Source organism: Orcinus orca, chromosome X (assembly GCF_937001465.1).
Source record: "Orcinus orca chromosome X, mOrcOrc1.1, whole genome shotgun sequence".
In the NCBI taxonomy this organism is placed as follows: Eukaryota; Metazoa; Chordata; class Mammalia; order Artiodactyla; family Delphinidae; genus Orcinus; species Orcinus orca.
In genome coordinates this window covers 75600195-75621795 of record NC_064580.1, presented here as the reverse complement: position 1 = coordinate 75621795, position 21601 = coordinate 75600195, and the positions used below count along the sequence as shown (strand labels likewise).

The 21601-nt window shown below is 34.2% G+C and overlaps 1 protein-coding gene and 1 long non-coding RNA gene across 3 annotated transcripts in view; one reads left to right on the top strand and one right to left on the bottom strand.

Moving 5' to 3' along the window:
- The window catches only part of DACH2 (dachshund family transcription factor 2), a 643115-nt gene that overhangs the window by 598571 nt on the left and 22943 nt on the right, over nt 1–21601 (bottom strand). The gene's annotated exons all lie outside the window — the stretch shown is intronic.
- LOC125963139 (uncharacterized) lies at nt 330–4917 on the top strand. The gene is made up of 2 exons (XR_007474958.1): nt 330–2421; nt 3197–4917. It is a non-coding gene; the product is annotated as an uncharacterized LOC125963139 (long non-coding RNA).

Here is a 21601-nt window from a genome sequence, read left to right as displayed (position 1 = left end):
ATCAGAAAGTATTAACCATGCAATAAATGTGATAGTGCTGATAACATTTACTTAAAAGTTAACCAAAAAAGCAGACTTTCACTAACTCTCACTAACAAAGTTTTCTGCTAATGACCAATTTTAGAAAAATCAATAAATGGAAAATATTTTTCAACAATTGAGGAAAAATTGACAGTCATTTAAGTTATTTTGAGGAAACCATTTATATAATAATCTTTAAAGACAATGTAAATCGTTAGTATAACAAGATATTTATTAATAAACTTTTTTCTATAAAATTATCACAAACTAAGATCTAATTTTGAAGATTGAAATGTTTTTGAGGCAGAATAAATTCATATGTTCTTCCTAGATCGTTTGATTTACACACTATCCTAGCTGTAATATACAGCATGATATTCATGCCTTTTTCTCATATTAGCTGGGCAGTCACCCAGAGCAAGAAGATACGACAGAGACAGAAAGACGAAGAGATTGAGGAGATACACCACTATATCCTTTATCTAAGCAGTCCTACCTGGAAGCCCAACATGTAACAGAACTACTCTAATTAATGCCCCTTTACAACTATCAGACCCCATCTCGCTCCATAGCCCCTGAGGCGACTCTGCATGATATTGGATTTCCAAGAACCACAGTTGGAAAAACATTGGCTCTGTTCACCTTTGGATATGTGTAACCTGAGAGTTTTCATGACATATGTGTTACCTGTATTCACTCTGTTTACACTTTCTAACCATTTTGTTTCTTTTGCTTTCTACATGATCTTTCCTTCTTCATCTACTGATTTCTTCTATAATGTTATTAATATTATTTATTTCTTTTTCTAAACCACTAGTCCGGACACGCAGGCTCAGCGGCCATGGCTCACGGGCCTAGCTGCTCCGCGGCATGTGGGATCTTCCCGGACCGGGGCATGAACCCGCGTCCCCTGCATCGGCAGGCGGACTCTCAACCACTACGCCACCAGGGAAGTCCTAAACCACTAGTATTTTTTAAAGCAGTTTTACATTTAGTAAGACTCTCATTATTTCTATTTTTGTGGTTTTGATATTATCTATCATTCTCAAATCCAGGCCCATGTTTAACCACCAGATTTGATTACTGACTTAACTAATATTTTATGCATTTTAAATGTGCATTAGTATGTTCCCTGAAATACTAGTATACTATTCAAATAAATTGTTCTTTTATTCTTTCAATACTTTTCACTGTCTGAAGTTTCCATTGTAAATATTTATATGTGGTAAGTGACATTTTCTGTAGTTTTATTATTAATAATGAATTTACAGCTTACACGTTAATTATCTAAAAGGACATTTTTAAATTTCATGAACAGGAGTTCTGATGCATAATTGTTTTGTTATTAGTTAAGAGTAGAAGAACAAAATGGGGCAGAGTGGTTTGTAAATAAACCTATTTTTTTTCAAATAGGATGTGTATAATAAATGACATGACATTTTAGTTACTATGTTTATTTCATTCTTACCTTTCCCATTTTTTATATTCCCTTTAATGCTTCTTTTATTATTGCATTATTCAAAGGTAAAATGTATTTCAATACCATATTGAATAAAGAAGTACCTGTATAGTTATTATAGTCCCTTTATTTTTCAATGTTTACAACTATTGCTGTTCACTTTTGCTATCTCCCTCTCTTTTCAACTATATTAATTTTCCAAACCCCTCTTGAAAAGTCACTGGAGCAGTATTTGTTGAATTCAGCATTCAATCCAATCTCCCTGTCACAAATAAAAACTCCAAACAGGTATCCAGAAAAACATTTATCTCCAAAAGTATGAATCTTTTGTTTATAATTATATTTCCTAAAGCCATGATATGTCCCTGACAATATTTGGTGGTCACAACCTGTTCATACATGCTCAATCAAATGTTGTATCAAATTTGAGATCAATGATGTATTTAAAGGTGGATGTTATAATGCACACAAAATCATATTGTTGGATTAGTTATTAATATATTTAGTTTATCATTTTATAAATATACACAGATTTGCTCATTCAGGAAAGGAGGAAATAGTCATTGAATATAGTGAAAATTTTGTATTTATAGAATGTAGATCCATATAGTCATATCTGAGAACTGATAAAAAGTTGCCAAGAAGTACTGTTTTAATACTCAGATATGGCTCATTCACATTTGTCATAATAAAAACTTTTGAGTCTAACATATGTTAACCTGACTTCTTTTTTGTAGAAGTTTGGGTAATGATCTATCCTTACTCTTGTCAATTACTTCAAACAGCAGAACTTCCCTCACCTGCTATCAAGAATACAAGAACCTACCTTGTGCCTGCATCCTCACCAACCTCTTCTCAGGCTACTCAGCTAATTTGCAAGGGTGCTCAGAACTGAAGTGCCACAACCTCCAATAAATGTAAACCCAGTCAAAGGGAACTAGGTGAGTGGCAGACAGGGGGTGATTGAAGGAAGACTTCCTTTTTATACCATAGCCTTTTGTAATTTTTCTTAACACACGCATCCACTATCTATTCAAGCAGAACCTAGATTTTATAGAAGTCTATTTATATTCTGCATCATAGGATAGTACATCCATTGCTTGTATATGCCTAGATATGACTAAAACACTTGAAAGTTGTCTTGCATAGTTTTTAAAATAATACATATTCAACCTTATCATTACTGTTTTGCTTAGCAAACTCTTCCCAAAAAGAGTATCTAAGAAACTTCAGTCCATTCTGGGTATATATTATCAAGAATTCTTAAATGGTAGAATTCCTGAGGCTGAACTCTATGTTTTCCTTAGATCCAGGTATTCTAGAGATGTGATCCAATTTGTCAACTATGTGCCTTCCAAAGGGTAGCTTATTTCCCAAAAAGTGTAAAAGAGAAAAAAAAAAAAAACGGCGGGAAAAGACATATCTTGCATAAGAAGGAAATAGTTAATATAATTTGGGGGACACTGGGAAGGACTATAACCAAGAATGAGACAGAGAGGAAAGAGAAAGGAAACTATCTCACTTTCTACACCTTATGTCATATACTGACATCACAAATGCTTTTTCTCATAATTTAATGTCAACCTTGTGTTTTAGAATGTTAATTACTTGAATAAATAAATTTTGTTTTCAACACAAGAAGTTTAGGTTTCTCTTGCTTTATATTTACATGATACAAATGCTTAATGACTGTGTAATTCTCTCCATTCTAAACAGCTAAAGAGATGCAAGAATATTCAGTTCAACCACAAGTTCCTTCACTGTGAACCCAATGACTCTGAAAACTATGAAAGCTGCTAATTTTCATTATTTTGAATATTATACAGATAGGAAGTAAAATCCCATAAAAATTTCTAATTCAATAAATCCTACTATGCCATTGTAAGAGAAATGGTGCCTCAAAGAAAATTAGAATAAAATAAAGATCTATTTCCAAACATATGCCATGTACAGATCAAGTTTTTTAAAAGGGTCTCTAAAAAGAGATCAAGCAGGTAGGGAAGAAATCAAGAATATTATTCCAGAGAAGCCAAAATAAGAATGCCCAGAAGCCATCAAATGCCCAATTCTGCTGAGACGTTAAAGAAAATAAGGAATATTTTAAGAGTTAACTTTTTTCCATTTAGTAAAAAAATAAATAAATACAAATAAAAACGTTTGTGTATAAGGATGAGGAAGAGTAGTATACTGTGTGTAGCTTGCATGAAGAAAAATGTATTGGGTGGGCCAAAAGGTTCATTTGGTTCTCTCTGTAAGATGGCTCTAGTAGCACTTAGTTGTCTTTAACTTCGTTCAAAACAATTTTGTTAGATTGTATGTGACAGCTGTCATATCAGTGTGCATTTAAAAATAGACTTACAAAATGGGTGAATTTTTGTGTAGCCATTTTAATATTGAAGATAGAAGAAAAAAGCAACATTTTCAGCACATTATGCTTTATTATTTCAAGAAAGGTAATAATGCAACTGTAATGCAAAAAATGATTTGTGCAGTGTATGGAGAAGGTACTGTGACTGACTGAACGTGTCAAAAGTAGTTTGCGAGGTTTCGTGCTGGAGATTTCTCACTGGATGATGCTCCGCTGTCTGATAGACCAGTTAAAGTTGATAGCGATCAAATCGAAACAATAATTGAGAACAATCAACATTATACCACACGGAAGATAGCTGACATATTCAAAATACACAAATCAAGCGTTGAAATCATTTGCACCATCTCGGTTACCTGAATCACTTTGACATTTAGGTTCCACATAATTTAAGCGAGAAAACCTTCTTGACCACATTTCCGCATTCAATTCTCTACTGAAACGTAATGAAAACGTTCCATTTTTAAAACAAATTGTGACAGGTGATGAAAAGTGGATACTGTACAACAACGTGGAACAGAAGAGATCATGGGGCAAGCGAAATGAACCACCACCAACCACACCAAAGGCCGGTCTTCATCCAGAGAAGGTGATGTTGTGTATATGGTGTGATTAGAAGAGAGTCCTCTATTATGAGCTCCTTCCGGAAAACCAAACGATTAATTCCAACAAGTACTGCTCCCAGTTAGACCAACTGAAAGTGGCACTCGACAAAAAGCATCCAGAATCAGTCAACAGAAAATGCATAATCTTCCATCAGGATACCGCAAGACTGCATGTTTCTTTGATGACCAGGCAAAAACTGTTACAGCTTGGCTGGGAAGTTTTGATTCATCCACCGTATTCACCACACATTGCACTTTCGGATTTCCACTTATTTCGGTCTTCACAAAATTCTCTTAATGGAAAAAGTGTCAATTCCCTGGAAGTCTGTAAAAGGCACCTGGAACAGTTCTTTGCTCAAAAAGGTAAAAAGTTTTGGGAAGATGGAATTGTGAAAAATGGCAGAAGGTAGTGGAGCAAAAGGGTGAATACGTTGTTCAATAAAGTTCTTGGTGAAAATGAAAAATATGTCTTTTATTTTTACTTAAAAATGAAGGCATTTTTTGGCCCACCCAACATATGTATATGTATAGCTGATTCACTTTGTTATAAAGCAGAAACTAACACACCATTGTAAAGCAATTATACTCCAATAAAGATGTTTAAAAAGAAACAAAACAAAAACAAGACCTGTTCTTTAATCTAGTCCTAGACCAATGCCAGCCGAGGCTAAATAATAATAATAATAATAGTAATAATAGCAATAAACTGAATAAAACAAAGGAAGGTCTAGAACTAATGCAGAAAGCTCTCTGGATTTCATTATAGTTGTGATATAGATGTTCATCCATGGAAATAAAGATAACTATTTTTAAATAATCATACAGAGAGAAAACACTTTATTTTATGTTATGTTATTATATTATTTTTTCTGGCCACACCACGCAGCATGCGAGATCTTAGCTCCCCAGCCAGGGATCGAACCTGTGCCCCCTGCAGTGGAAGCATGGAGTCTTAACCACTGGATCGCCAGGGAAGTCCTGAAAACTTTACTTTAAGACAGTATTTTAATTCTATCAACATTTTTCGAGTGTCTTCTGCATGCACTGTAGAGATCTCTGACTTACTCATACTTACTTGGCTAGAGGCAAAGCCAAGAGAGCTGATTCACCAGTTTCATCATTCTTCTACAACATCAAACTTAAGGTATTAATTTGTGAGCCACAAGCCCATGACTGATCATTGAAGCTGTTAGAATGAACACTCTGAAGGCCAGATAAGTTTTTATAGGTAGGTGGTAATCAACTAATGGAAAGGATTGAATACTTAGCTAGGGAGTTCAAATTTAATACTAAAGGCAATTAAAAAGTCACTAAAAAATTCACTAAAGATTATTAAGGAAAATAACAGCATGCTGTACAATTTTTAAAATCATTATTCTAGAAGCAATATGAAGGATAAACCAGAAAAATGAAGAGACTGAAAAAGCCAGGAAGCTATTTCAACATTATAGTTATTGTATGTTACGGTTGGCTAGAAATGGAAAGTAGGGAAGGAGAGGAAAGGGGGTGGGTGGGGGAGATGGTGTCAAAAGTCAGGAAAGTGTGAGTGGGAATCATAAGCTTGTCAAATGAAATCATAGAGATGCTATACACAACTATGAAAAATATATACAATTATTATACATACAACAAATAAATATAGGAAATTATGAAGGCTGATTTAGAGATGAAAATTCTAAGTTCAGTTTGGGATATGTGAAGTAGGACATGACAGAAAGCAGCTAGAATTTTAAGACATAAAAGAGAAGCTATTGTTTCTGGAGTTTGAGGATCATTTTTGAAGAGGCAACAGTTAAAGTCACGAACTCTACAAGGCAGTGAATATAGACATAGAAGAACAGAGAGCTTGGGACAGAATTTTGTTATTCATTAGGTATAGGGGTGCAGTGGGACCAGCAAATGATGAAGAGGGATCAAAGAGTCCAAAGAAAACCAGAAAATTATATTGTCACAGAAGGCAAGGAAGAAAGAATTCCAAACTTCTCAAAGGCTGCAGAAAAAACAAGTAAAATGAGACTTAGAAAAAGATTACTTGAGTTTTCCAGTTTTTCACTAATATGTAGATTTATGATGTTATAATGAAAGATAAATCACACTAAAGGGCTGACACCAATGACTAAGAAAAATGAAATACATGATTAGAATATAATTCCAAAAAAGGTGACTCAAAAATGTTATGAGCAGGAGCAGTATTAGTGGGAAATGTTTATATCTAAATAATTAGTTTAGATACAGAAATTCTGATGTGTTTATTAAATATCACATTGTAGACACAATTCATAAGCAAGTGCCTATTCCACCTTTATTCCTTTGTCTATCAGTAGCCTCTTAATTATTTTCATTCCTTTACTGGATCAACTTTTCAAAAGTATTTAATTTTGGTTTCTCAGTCTCACCACAGTAAATGGAATTTATGGCATTTACTTCCTTTTTTTTGGAGTTTGGCCATGGAGACTAATAGAATGCTGTCAGGAGACTGCACTGAAGACTTTGTGTAAGTTTAGTTAGGTCCCATTTGTTTATGTTTGCTTTTATTTCTTTTGCTTAGGAGACAGTTCCAAAAAACATATTGCTACAATGTATGTCAAAGAGTGTTCTGCCTATGTTTTCCTCTAAGAGTTTTATAGTGTCTGGTCTTACATTTAGGTCTTTAATCCATTTTGAGTTTAGTTTTGTGTATGGTGTTAGGGAGTGTTCTGATTTTATTCTTTTACATGTAGCTGTCCAGTTTCCTCAGCACCACTTATTGAAGAGACTGTCTTTTCTCCATGTATATTCTTGCCTCCTTTGTCATAGATTAACTGACCATAGGGGCATGGATTTATTTCTGGATTCTCTATTCTGTTCCATTGATCTGTGTGTTTGTTTTTTGTGCCATGCTGCTTTGATTACCATAGTTTTGTAGTATAATTTACTCCAATTGAAAAAAATTCAAGTCAAGAAGGTTTGATAAATCAAAAAATCATAGTCTCAGGAATACATACATTAGGTATACATTAAAATAACACAATTTGGGGGTGCTATTTAAGTTATAAGTCCATTCTAAAATATTCACATTTGTTTTCAACCATAAAATTCTCCCATCCAAAATATTCAAGATATTAGTTAATGAAATCCACTATAAATAAAATAGTTAGTTTTTGATCTATACATGCATGCAAATGCAGACATACAAGCCTCAGCTTATTTATATATGTAAAGATTTTCAACATTCTAGATTATATAATAATTTTTGCAGAAAGTATTACAATCCTCAGAAAGAAATTGCAGTGCCACTGTCTGTTAGCTCTTCAGAAATAAAAGCAAAATAAGAAAGAAATACAATAGGATATAAAGTTTGCCACAGAAAATTAGGTGACTACCTCTCAACTGACTTGATCCTTGACTTTCTCCCAAACAAACTAGTAGCACATTTATACACATAATTACCATTCAGTGCAAGTCAGGTCTCTTCTAGGAAACTTTGAGGTCCAGATGTTTTCCTGCTTTAGTGATTTTTTAAATAGCTTCTAAACAATTAACTGTATCTGTAAACTGGACAGGGTCAATGTTTCTTACAAACAACTGCAACAACAGAAATTACTGTGTTTGCCACAGAATCACTTCTGTAAACTGCTGGTTGAAATAAAGTAAAATAGGTATGTGATGCCTTGGAGCTCATAGTTTTGAATGTATACTTTAGATGAAAGCCTAAAGGTGCTACATTTTAATCTTTTAATATATAGAATTTCCACTTTACCGAACTCCACTTTACCAAGATAAAAGGCATAAAAATAACACAACAAATATCCAAAATTTGTCATTTAGTTAACTTAAGGCAAATTCTATAACTTTAAGTAGGGGAGTTAATACAATGAATACAAATGATCATTGTGGTTTTGACCTTCCTTTCTTTAATTTTAATATTCTGCATCATTCATAAGAACAAGAAACTGCTGGCCACCAAGAGAGCTATGTCAGAGCCATAAACTCCTCTCTGACTCCCAACTCAAATTACACAAATTAGCCATCATTTAATGAAGCAGCTATGCTACGCATCCCAGGGTTCCGTCCAAATCTGCCTCAACAGTTTATACTAATGACAGAGGCACACTAATAAATGCCAACATCTATTCACAGAATTAAGGCTTACTTAAAAGGAAAAATACAAAAGTATACTTGAGTAAAAATCAGCAGTAATTTATAAGCAGCAAATAATCAGAACTGCAAACTTTTTATGTGTAGAAAAAATGTAGTTTCCACCCCAACAATGTATCTCAAATGACTTCGTTGTGTTCTCAGTACAGATAAAATACATTTTGTTTGATTATTTCTTTTAAAACCTCCTTTTTTGGGATTCATCAGAAAAGAAAAGCCCCAAGGTCACCTGTCAATAACAGAACAAACCCTCAGTAAATCACAGTGCTTCACAAATAAATTCCTCATCAGTAATTAAAACCAGGCCTCTCTGGCCCTGTGTTATCAGCTCATCAAATTCATTGCTCATCTAGAATAACAGATCCACATCTGCAGTCATTACAGCACGCCAGATAAATCAATCCTCTCAATGATGCTTTGAGCCATCTCTGCTCCCTTTTAACCAGCCCGATATTTATTTCCCCCTGACACTTCTGACATTCTATTTACTGTAGGCAAATGGAACTCATACAGCACCTTGTAATGGCTTTACCAAATCCCATTGTGGGGCATATCTTAGAAGATTGATGGTTGCAATAAACAAGGTTTTATGGTGTAAGTGTGAGCTTCCAACTTTTTTTCCCCTAGAATTTGACTTCTGCTGTGAAGGTTTATTACACTTGATTGCAGGTGGAAGACTAGTAGCCATTTAGAGCTTTGTTAACTAAAAGTCAGCAAAAAACTTTGGAGCTTATGTCAGTGTTTCTTGTCTATCTTTTTAAATTTTTCTTATTTAATTCTCAATCAAAGGAATCTTGAACAGAAGTTTGCAGAGCCAAAGTCCATAGACTAACAACAATAAAGCTATGATTAATTCATTCCTTTGCTTTGGGGGATCTTTTAAAAATTAAACTATCACAAGATTAAAAGTGGTTTTTAAATTATTTATTCTTAAAAGGATATAATCACACAGAAAAATTATACACATCCTAAATGCAAATGTTCATGCATTTTAATACAAAATAGTTTTTGTATTAAAATGTATATCATATGAACATGATATAATAGCAATTCAAGGAAAATATAGATAGTAATCATGCTTTTGAACAAAATGGACATTTTTAGAGAGCCCCTTTTTTAATCTTCACAAATGAACCCCTTTTTTAATCTTCACAAATGTGAAGAAAAAATAAAACTAGAAATTGTAACTGTTGTGTTACTCTAGTCAGCCAGACAAATCTGGGGTGGCTCTGCACAAACCATTCTTCACTGAGCTGCACTACCTTTCTTGGCAGCAATTATGCAGTGCTCAAAGAGACTCACATTAAATTAATGCACAATGTTAGTGGAGCTCACTCTTGGCATATATTAAACTTATTTCTTTATGCCACAATAATATTTGAAAGAAACTGTCAATTTCTTTTCTATTCCTTTCTTTTCTTCACCAGCACAAAGCTAGAGCACATAGTAGGTTGTGAATGCTGAGATCACCTTCTGAACATTGATTTAAAATGACAGAATATAGTATTTTTCTTTAATGACAATTCTATATTTATCACCCTATTGTTCTGGTGTACTGATTCGACTGCTCTCAGAGGCCAAAGTTTGAATTTATTTGATTTTGAAATAATCGCCTAAAGCAAAGAGTTTAGCTGCTGGGCCACGATACACAAGTGGTAGAAGGCTTACCCCTCCCCCATAACCTTCCTGCCAACCACCTCAAGCAGGGAAGGAAAAATACAGATTCTAAGTTGAAACTTTTAGAAAGCCTGTGTTATCTGCACTGAAATGGAAATTATGCATGAGTTTTCTTAGGACTCCAAGGAGTACAAACAAAAGGATATTCTGAGCAAGATAAATCTGCCTACAACAAAGATAGAGTAAATCACATAAAGCCCTCTGTTTGAAAAATAAAATGTTTCATTTCTGTCTTCACTTAACACTGCACACAGCAACAGCCTCAAAGTAAAGTCCAATTTTGGTTGGTCCTCTAAATTAAGGAAATGTAATCCAAGAAGGCAACAAACTCAGTTCGAGAGTTTGTTTGTGTTTGTGTCTATGATGGGCTAGATAGGATCACCAAGCTCATCATTTCCCTTTACATACACAATGAAAGATGTTATTTATTCAAGGGTTGATAGGGGACCTTTCATCTCAGACATTCTTCTACAATCTGGATTGCCTAATAAGGCTAATCAAAAGAAACAAACTCTCTTGCCTTTAAGAACTGCTGTCTTACCTATAGCAGGATGACAGAAACTCACAGAAACTCAGAACTAAATGAGGTCTTAAAGATTACAGATGAGAAAACTGAGATGCAAAGGAGCTACGCTACTGTGCCCAAGGTCACACAGCTAGGTAATAGATGAATGATGGAAACTAAGAGCCAGCACCTCAAGCTTCTCTCCTGTGAAATAGTAGGCATGATCATTAATAACTTAAACTGGCATGCTTTTTTGGGCCCTGTCAGCACACTGCTTTCTTGCATGTACCTGAAGAACAGCAGAACTCAGCTGAAGAAACTTATTAATAATCATACCATCTTTGAACTTCCAGCACTAAACCCAATTCCTGGCACACAGTAGGTGTTCAATAAATATTTATATAATGAGTGAAATGAATGATATTTCAACTTAAGTCAGAAGAATACAAGATCCTGCGGTCAAGTCCATGAGTGGGAGGAGGGAATATAGGAGAAAGATATATGAAAAATTCTATAACTACATACTAGAGAGAAGGAGAAGATTTTATCTCTATAATTTATTTATACATGCTATGCTAAGACTGTCCACAAAGATGCCACTCAGAATAAAGTGTGCTAACAATTGTTATGGTCCTTTATATTTGAGAATCTTGAAAACGGAAAGTTAAGGTTCATAATATCCTGTATGATGTAGTTAAATATTATTATCCACATTTTACAGAAGGCAAATTCAGGAACAAAAGGTGTGAAGTTGGATGTTCACATCAAATAGGAAGTTTATGACAAAACTGACAATGTAATCCATGAACCCTGATCTTCAGTGCTCAACACAACCAATTGTACCAGTTATAATGGCTGTGCGATGATAATAAAAAGCTACTTTTTTTATATGCTTTTCCTGCTAGTAGTTCGAAGTCCTCTACAAACATACTTTCTGTCCAATAGTTTTGTAAATATCAATCTACAGATGGACAAAGAAAAGTAACCCCAATCTCAAAACCCCACTGAGGTGTTCTAACTTTCAAAAAAGTTATTATTTGTGATCAAGAAATGGTGTTATATTCAGACCTTGTATTAGGAACTGTAGTCTTTTCTAATTATAAACTATATGAATTTTGAATAGCAAAATATCATTACCATGCTGGAAAAGTACTGTGGAGGGCAGGCTGAAATGCTTAACTTGCTAGAATGAATTCTGTTTTTCTGTTTGCATTTTTTTCATTAACCCAAATCAAATATAGCAAGTTACAGGGTTTCTATCAAGTAATAAAAATGAAAATTATTCAAAACTAAAATAGAATAGAATAAAATAGAGCTGATATAAGTATTATGGTATAGGAAATGTTTAGGTCCAAATTTTGCCTCAAAGCTACTTATCTTATGACATAAATAGGTATTTTTCTTCCATTTTAGGGTGTGTAAGGAGATCATTATGGGCCCGATGTATTACAAATGTTTTAATTCAAAGCTTCAGCTCCAATACCCATTACCTGGCTCTTTACCTTAGCAAAACCAAATTATATTCTTTCTCAGTCATTTTACGGGTCCACAAAAATATAGTTTTATTTAAAAATACAGACGTTTGCTGTTGGCCTAAGGTTTCCAGATTCATTATGGTCTTCTACCAGAATCATAATTGGTAACAAAATCCTAAAAATTTATTTTTAATGGCAGCATATTTTAGCATATGCCTAGTGAAATCTGCAGCCACATCAGATTTGTTAGTAAAAATTTGATAGCTTGTGCATGGACTACATCCACGAAAAAGATCCTGGCACTAGTGTAGAGCAATATGATGCAAAATTACACAAAGACTGATTGGATTGTAGAATCTATGGAACCAGAAAACAATGGATCTGTGTTCTAGGACATATGGGAATGCCACCCAATCTACTTCTCCCCTTCTTGACAATAGAAGGCAGAAGTGTGGCCTGGAGCATAAAATAATAGACCCCAAACTGGGAACATGTATCTGACTAATCTTTACATTTGACTAAATCATTTTACCTTACTTCCTTTTTCCTTGATCACTTCATGGTTAAAACAGGGTTTGTAACAGTGATTCTCCCACACCAAACCACTGAATCTTTTGGTGTCACCTGAAAATATACAAGGTCCACTGCAGACTGTGATGCTCTCCAAACTTTGAGAATCACTGGTTTATAATGTTATCAAGTGACATTATAAGTTTTAAAGTGAATTACAATAAAGATTATAAGGGGCTTATCCAATATTGCACCTAGTTTTCCCTCCTAAGATATGGGAACAAACATCCCATGTTATGAAAGAGCATTAACCTTTCAAGCCACTGAAGTCCATTTAGTGTGTGGCATTGCTCTAATTTAGAAAACTGCTATAGGGGTAAGTCCAAGGACAGACTCTCTGATAGTAAACTGTGAGGAAAACAAGACACTTTATATTCAATGAGGCAAACAGGATGGTTATTATTATTCCCATTTTACAAATGAGTAAAGGGAGTTAGCAAAACTAAATGACTTTACCATGGCTACATGTTTATAAGTTCTGGAACCATGACTTGAACTCGGCCTTCTGACTCTCGTCTAGCTTCTGGTGTCTTTCTATTATATCATGATGCCTTCTTGATAAGTGGAAGGCATTTTTTGTATTTTTATTTTTCAGAAGACATGTGCAAATCAGTCTACATTTTACAAAGGCAGTATGTACCTTACCAACAGTGTTCATTGGGACAGGCAATGTAAGAAGGGAAAGTACTAAACAGACTCAGACCCAACCATCATCTGGTGCCAAAGATTCTCAGTGACATGCATTCTTCAGCATGTGCCGACAGAACACTAACTAGGAGAGGATTTGAAAAACAAGTAAACCTAGTTTCTTCCTTTTGGAACATGCCCCAGTGAAAATAACTTAAGAAAAAATTGAATGTATATACCAAGGAGTGCAAATTCATATGTTATGCTGACTGAACAAAATGATAAAGTGGGTGTGGTTCATCAGTGACAGATTCCTAGCAAGGGATTGGTCAGAGTTTGGCTTTCAACACACACAGGACAGATTGCACTCGTCCTTCTATCATTTATTAGCAGCAGAACCTAGGTAAGCTTTTTTCCCTCCCTATAAAACGAGGGAAAAGTCTGTTCTTCATAGAGTTTTATGAAGATTCAGTGAAAGAATAAATATAAAAGCACTTTGTAAAGCATAAAAGCTATTGATTTGGAGTAGGCAGCAGGTAAGAAGAGCTTACAACTCCATCACAAATTTTTGAAGGTAAAGAACCAGAACTTAGCTGTCTTTGAAATTTCCACAATGCTTTGTTTAGATGGAACATTATACATACAAGCTGGCATTTATTCATTCATGCATTTTTTCAATTACTCAACAAACCTTAATCAATCCCGTTAGACAACAAATTAATGACCCCTTACTATGTACAAGGTACGGTGCATGGCTCTGAGTCACAAGACCAGAAAAGGCTCTCTCCACTTTTTCATTCAGTCCACAAATCCTGTCAAATGTTAACTTCAGAGATGGCTCTCAAACAAATCCATTTTCCATCCCCACTGCCACTGCCAAGTCCTCAAAATCTCTTAACCCATCCTCCTTCCCTCCATAAAATAAAGCATATGCTCTTCCAGCATAGGGACTGTATTTTATTAATCTTTTTGTTCCAAGTAGCTAGAACAGAGCCTAGACATAGTAGGTACCTACTAAATGAAAATTAGGATAATACAGTTTCTGTATTCAAATAGCTTACAATTTAGTGACGGGAAGGATAAAACAAATATAAAAATGTATATTGATGCTTTGCAAACCTACATTCACAGTTTTTATTCAATTTTTTTTCCAATCACTCATAGAAGTAAGTAAGGTGGTTATTATCCCTCTTTTACAAATAAACAGGGCTGAGAAAGAATACATGACTTGTCCTACGTCACACAGTAAGTTAGAGAAGGACAAGGGCTCCTGTTTCTCTGAATCCTCACCAATATTTGTTGTTTCTTGTCCTTTTGATAATAGGAGGTGTGAAGTGATATCTCACTGCAGCTTTGATTTGCATTTTCCTGATGATTAGTTATGTCGAGCACTTTTTCATGTACATATTGGCCATTTGTATGTCTTCTTTGGAAAAATATCTATTCATGTCCTTGTACACTGTTGGTGGGAATGTAAACTGGTGCAGCCACTGTGCAATACAGTGTGGAGGCTCCTCAAAAAATTAAAAATAGAACTAGCACACAATCCAGCAACCCCACTTCTCAGTATGTATTTGAAGGAAATGAAATCTGTAGCTCCCAGAAATACCTGCAATCCCATTTTCATTGCAGCATTATTCACAATTACCAAGATATGGAACCTACATAAGTGTCCACCAACAGATAAATGGATAAAGAAACTGTGACTATATTGATACAAACACACACACAAACACATGCACATACACACACACACACACACACACACACACACACTGGAATATTATTCAGCCTTTAAAAAGAAGGTAATTCTGTCATTTGTGACAACATGGGGATGAAAATGGAGGACATTATGCTAAGTTAAATAAATGAGAAAAAGATAAGTGCTATATGGTATCACAAATGGAATCAAAAAAAAAAGTTAACTATGAGAGATGATGGATGTTATTAACTTGATTATAGTAATCATTTCACAATGTATACATATATCAACTCATCATATTGTACACTTTAAATATATACAATTTTATTTGTCAGTTATTCCTCAATAAAACTGAAAAAAAATGGGAGAGGGACAGACTAGAACCTCAGTCACTTAGAGTAAGTATGCTTCTAGTCTGAAAAAGGCAAAATCATAGCAAGCACTTGCCCAAGTTGTATGAATTTAGATTGAATTTAATAGAGATCATGGTAGAATTACTCTCTCAATATACCCAAATAAAATATACTTTAATCTAGGAAAACTAATTACTACTAAATAACTTATATATATTATTTATTAACCCATAATGTTTCATCTTCATTCTATAAAGTTTTTCATGTTAAATATTTAATAGTTGCTCCCTTGAAGAGTAGTTTAAGAAACCACAAGTATTTTACGATGAACAACCAACTGAAATAAATAACTTTAAGTGCATAAAATAATATTTGTCAAATATTTCTACTTAGTTATATCTTGGAGGGAGACTACATTTTAATGAGCTTATAAGTTTCTTCATGAAGAATATGCAGGGTTTTTCCCAAGAAGCACTATCCCCAACATAAGATGGGTTGCACTTTAACCAAGTTCTCCATGGCTTTGATATTTTTGAAAAAATCAACTCAGTGCTAATTAGCCTCCCTCAGTCAAATTAGCCAAATTGGGGCAGAATTCTAAACAATTCCATCAATCTGTCAGTTTCAAGTGATATACATAAAGGTTACTAGTGGGGCAAGAAGATCACATCACAATGATGTGAACAGCGAAGTTGACTTATGAATAATTAGCAGAATTTACAGTATATTCTCTTCAACCTATGTTCACTTAAAAAAACAAAATGATATGAAGATCTTTGACATACTAATGTCATATAAAGGTCTCTAAAGAAAACAATAGAGTTATTCACAAATGGTAGATGGAACCTGCAGTTAGTTATCTTGTGACTAACCGCACATACCTCTTAGTAAATAAACTGACTAAAGGAGTTCTTAGTACCTAGACAAAATAATTGGTAAGGATGATTACTGTTCTTTTAAGATATTCACCTTGCTTGTTTTGGTGATGTTTGGTTTACTCCTTGAAAAAAGTCAAGAATTGGGCTGAAGTCATAAAAATCTATATTGAAATTCTTAAAATATATGTCTAAAACATCTATTCTCCCTGACTTGTTATATTGTTACAAGCCACTTTAAACACCAGATAGCCTCTAGTTACATCCATAAAAATATAGCTTCTACTTCCTTAAGCAAGCATGTTCTAAAGAAAGGGTTAACAGAATTCATGGCTTAAATAAGGGGAAAAATAACACAACCCAATTTTGACCTGTGATATTTGAGCCTGCAGATCAAATGCTTTCCCCTGTAGAATAATAACTTCCTTGAGGTTGTTGCATTTTATTGAGCGATCAGTATTAGTACAACCTCTTCATCTTTAGAAATGCAAAAGTAACAACTGGCAACACTGTCAATAAATGCAAGGAGTTGTACTCCTCACATAGGAGAGTAATGGAAAAAAGAAGGCAGGCAAATTTTTGTTGTACTGAGTAAAAGAAATTTACATGGGCTTAAGTCACAATCATTTTAAATTTTTAATTATAAATCAGATATTGTCTTTCTCTTATTCAACATGTCCTTACTTTGTGGAAACTGATGAGCAAATAGAATTTATTTTCCAATAATGTTGCATAGAATAATTGATTTTACAAAAAAAAAAAGTCATTGAAATAGAATCCTTACACTGGAATGAACATTCACCAGAGGGCACTCTACTGCATAAAAAAGATAAGCCAAATTCTTGCAGTGTATAGTTTAAATGTATAAGGATAAGGAGGCTGTGATTCTCCACACCATCCCAAAATAAATGAAAAGCAGACTTATGTTTTTTAAAGAACTGAAAACATCATGATCCTTTTCTAAACTTCTACAGAACCTAAGGAGTCTATATTGCATGTTTTGATAATTATATTCTTTTGTTGTTTCATGTGTGCAGATGTTGTTTATCCAATGGGATTCCTTGAAGGTAGGAAAAAGGAGCAGATCATTCACATCTTTGGAATCCACCATCTGTGTCCTAGTGCTAAATATATTAATGAACCCTACTTGTTAAATTTATTTTAGACATTTACATGGAGTTAATCAAGACAACAACTTATAGCAACAATCCACCAAATCTCTATTTCACATCCCATAAAGGAAGACTGGATCTTTTTCAAATACTACTCTTATCAATTACCATTAAACTAGCATTCACTATGTGACAGGCCCTTTACCAGGTATATAACACACAAAAACACACACACTTACTTTATACAAAATACTGAATTTTCACTATACTGTGATTTGGGCAGTATTTCTCACTGATAAAGTCAAGCTGGTTGCAAACAGGCTGAATAGTAAAAACCAAAAGCAGTTGCATCATTTAATCATTAATAAAATATTCATTATAATGTTTTGATTAAACTCAATACTTATTGAGCACCTCCTATTTGTGAGCCACTGTTTTGTGGAAAAATCAAAACACATAAGGCTTCTTATTGATTTCAAGGTGATAACAACCTAGAAAACAGCAATCACATACACAAAGTGCTCTTTTCTTTAGGGTTTTTTGGATTCTTTTTCAAACAATTGTTTACTTCAACACTATTCATAATAGTGAGAATATGGAGTAATATTTTTTGCCACTGTTCTATGAAACTTGACTGTGTATAAATCTGAAACTGCATTCAAGAACGCTCAACAGATACTACACACGTCTGGGACATTGATAGAGGTAAGGTGAGCCAAGCAACTAGCAATAAGAGTGCCATCGTGAGTATGGGCTAGCACTGCTTCACCTACAAAACACAAGTAATGGAATCAGTAGGTGTTAGAAACTACAGTAAGAATAAAGAGGAATCAAAGCTGAGTAAGACTAATTAAAAGAGATTGTTTTAAAACAAGTTTTGAAGTAGTTTTCAAAAGAGTAAGAGACATGTATTAGTGTAAAGGAGTACAGTGAGCTTTCCAGAAATGAATGCATCTTGAGTAACGGAAATTGAAACACAGTAAAATGTCTGCAGAAAAGCCTGCATGATGGAGAGTAATGAGTAATGAAATTGGTCAAATATGCAGAGGATGAAAAAAGAGGAGTTAGTATAGGGTTTATGGTATGATGAAAAGAATGAAATGTAGAGATCTGCATAGGAGTCCAGAGAGGAGATGGTCTCAGAAATATTGAGAAGAAAGAAGCAGCAGGATTTGGTAGTTTGGATGTGAAAAACAAAAGAATTTTTTTAACTATTATGAGATTGAAAGTCTAGGGGATTAGGTGACACTTAACAAGATAGAAAAAGTAGAAAGAGTGACCATCTGACAATAGGAAAATTATAAATTTCATTTTTATGATGTTTCACTGCCAGAGAGACATTAAAATATGAATATGAAATATTTTTATTTTAATATTTTGTGTATTTTTAATTCAGCTGTAACCTACATAGTAACATTTTTACTTAGAATTTTGGTACCATGACCTAAGAAAAGTCTTACCTATATTTTTTTGGTTTAGTTACTTTACTTAATGACTAATACACCCTACTTAAGGGCCTTCAGACTAAACTGAAAAGCACAGTATTTTATATAACTCATTCTGAGGCTGTTACAGAGCCATACAGTCTATTGTTATTTTAAACGTGCCTATCTGTGATGTGCTCTTGTCCATTATTTGCACCTATCAATATGATGAAGTCTTAATAAGCAATTGAATAAATTACATTTGCTCACTGACAATGGTTTATGAAGGTGAATGCAACCAAAGCCCCCCAAACCCCCCAAGTTATCATTCTTCCTATTTAATATAATTCGGTTTTAATTCCAGCGATAAAAGTAGCAATGTGGATGGTCCATTGCATTCAGACATTTCTGCCAGAGCTAAATGATAACACAGTCAAAATATCTAATGACAACTAACTTCCTATACTTTCTAAATATTTGTGTGAATATGGAGACCTATAGTATTTTGCATAGAATTTAGCTACCTTAATCCTTAATCTCTCTGGGACAAATTCCAGCATTTTACAAAAGTGTTGAAGATTTTCCAAATCTTTTCAACAACTGCCCATTGATTATATAAAGATTCTCAAAGTCACTTCTAGTTAATCTTTTACTTGTTTTTTTGGTAATATAGCCAAGCAAAAAATGTTTACTGTCTACCATGTACTCAGTCATGTAATAGATATTATGGGAAGAGACAACTGAGTTTAAGGTATATATTAGTTTCCTACTGCTGCTGTAATAAATTATCACAAACTTAGTGATTTAAAACAGCACAAATGCATTTTTTTATAGTTCTGGAGGGCAGAAGTCAAAACTCAAGGTATCAGCATGCCTGGTTCCTTCAGGGGAGAATCCATTTTCCTGCCTTTTTCGACCTCTAGACACTACCTGCATTCTTTGGCTCATGGCTCCTTCCTCACATCACTCCAACCTCTTGCTTCCATCATCACATCTCCTGCTACTGACTGATACTCCTACCTAAGTTTTATAAGGGCCCTTTTGATTATGTCAGGTTCACTCAGAAAATCCAGGATACTTTCCTTATTTTTGGGTCCTTAACCTTAATCACATCAGCAAAACCCTTTTGCCATGTAAGGTAATATTCACAGGTTCTGAGGATTAGAATGTGGAAATCTTTGGGGAGCCATTATTCAGCCAACCACAAGGTTTATATTAAAAAGACAGAAACTGATCTCAGGTACCTTATCTGGTAAGATCAGTGTTGCAGCCACAGAAATACTCTATTGTAGGCACCATCAAAGAATATCTCCTTACCTATAACCAGACTGAAGTTTGGAGTAAAGGTCAACACAACTCTTCCCAACTATTGATTTGCCCTGAGTTTTAATTACTATCCTCCCTATCTTCCCTTAGTTCTTGATTTACAGCATTTAAACAGTGGAAGAGAAAAAAGAAAATAAAGACCAGAGAAAATAGGCTTAACAATTCATGCTAATTACACTATCAGCAGACATTGGCTGGTCTGGAATTACTATTGAGTATCCCTTTCGTTTTATCAGTTGTACAGATAAAAATACCTAAAATGTTCCAGACCACATAAAATTTTATAAGCTCCCTTTCTTTGGAGTTAAACAGACTATCTAACCAATAAAACAACCTCCTTCCCTACTGACATAACATTTCCTTATTAATAGTTGCCTGAAGACAGGTCAGTAGTTATTTGCAAACCATTTTAGAAGTATATGACAATAAATCAATCTTGGAAACCCATTATTATTTATTTTATCCCATCTCCTTGGTATGTATTTCCTCTCTACTCTAACCCTTCTGACGTTCTATGTCCTAGAGTTTCCTTCTTTCCCATAGTGGAATCTCAGACTTAGATACATACTGGTACCCTCCTGTTCTCAAATTGGAAAAGTTTTGTTAAGTGTTTTCCCAAAAAACATCTAAGTCAAATGACAAGTTACCTCATTAGTTACTACTGAATAGGAAGTATATATCAACTAAAATATCTTGCAGTTTCTCCCTTATATGGTAAGATTTGAAAGAGAGACCATTAGTAAACCTTTTTCTATACACTCTTATAGTGGTTTATGCCATGGCAGAAATTTAGGAGAAATTTTCCTCTGATAGCATCAATTATAATCTCGAGGTAGTTGACACCTCTGACCATGTTTTCACAATATCCAGTCAGACATCTCACTCTGTTATAATGAAATACCTCTCATTAAATTTTATTGTCATCCTATGTAACCGTAATATTTCATTAACTACTGTTAATAAGCTATTCCAAGATCCCTACGTAAATTGAGTTATATAGCAATGAAAATGACATTATAGAAAACATTGTCTGATGACTAGAGGACTCAAATTAAGTACATGTCCATTTTTTTTCCACCATTGCCAGTTTGGCTTTGATAGGACACAATCCTTATAAGACTTGGTGCCTCCATTCGCAAAATGAGATAGTACTAACTTGACAAAGTGTCATGAAAATGTATGTATGAAAAAGGAAATCCATATATGCCCTACAATTTAGATCACCACTACTATTAGGAAAATGTTAATTGACTTATACTATACCCCTGCCTGGGGTCTGGACCCCAATTTGTATGGATTCTCACTATTCCTTTCCCCAATGTGCTTCCTTTGTAATGTTGAATGGAACGTGGTCTTTCATTCTCC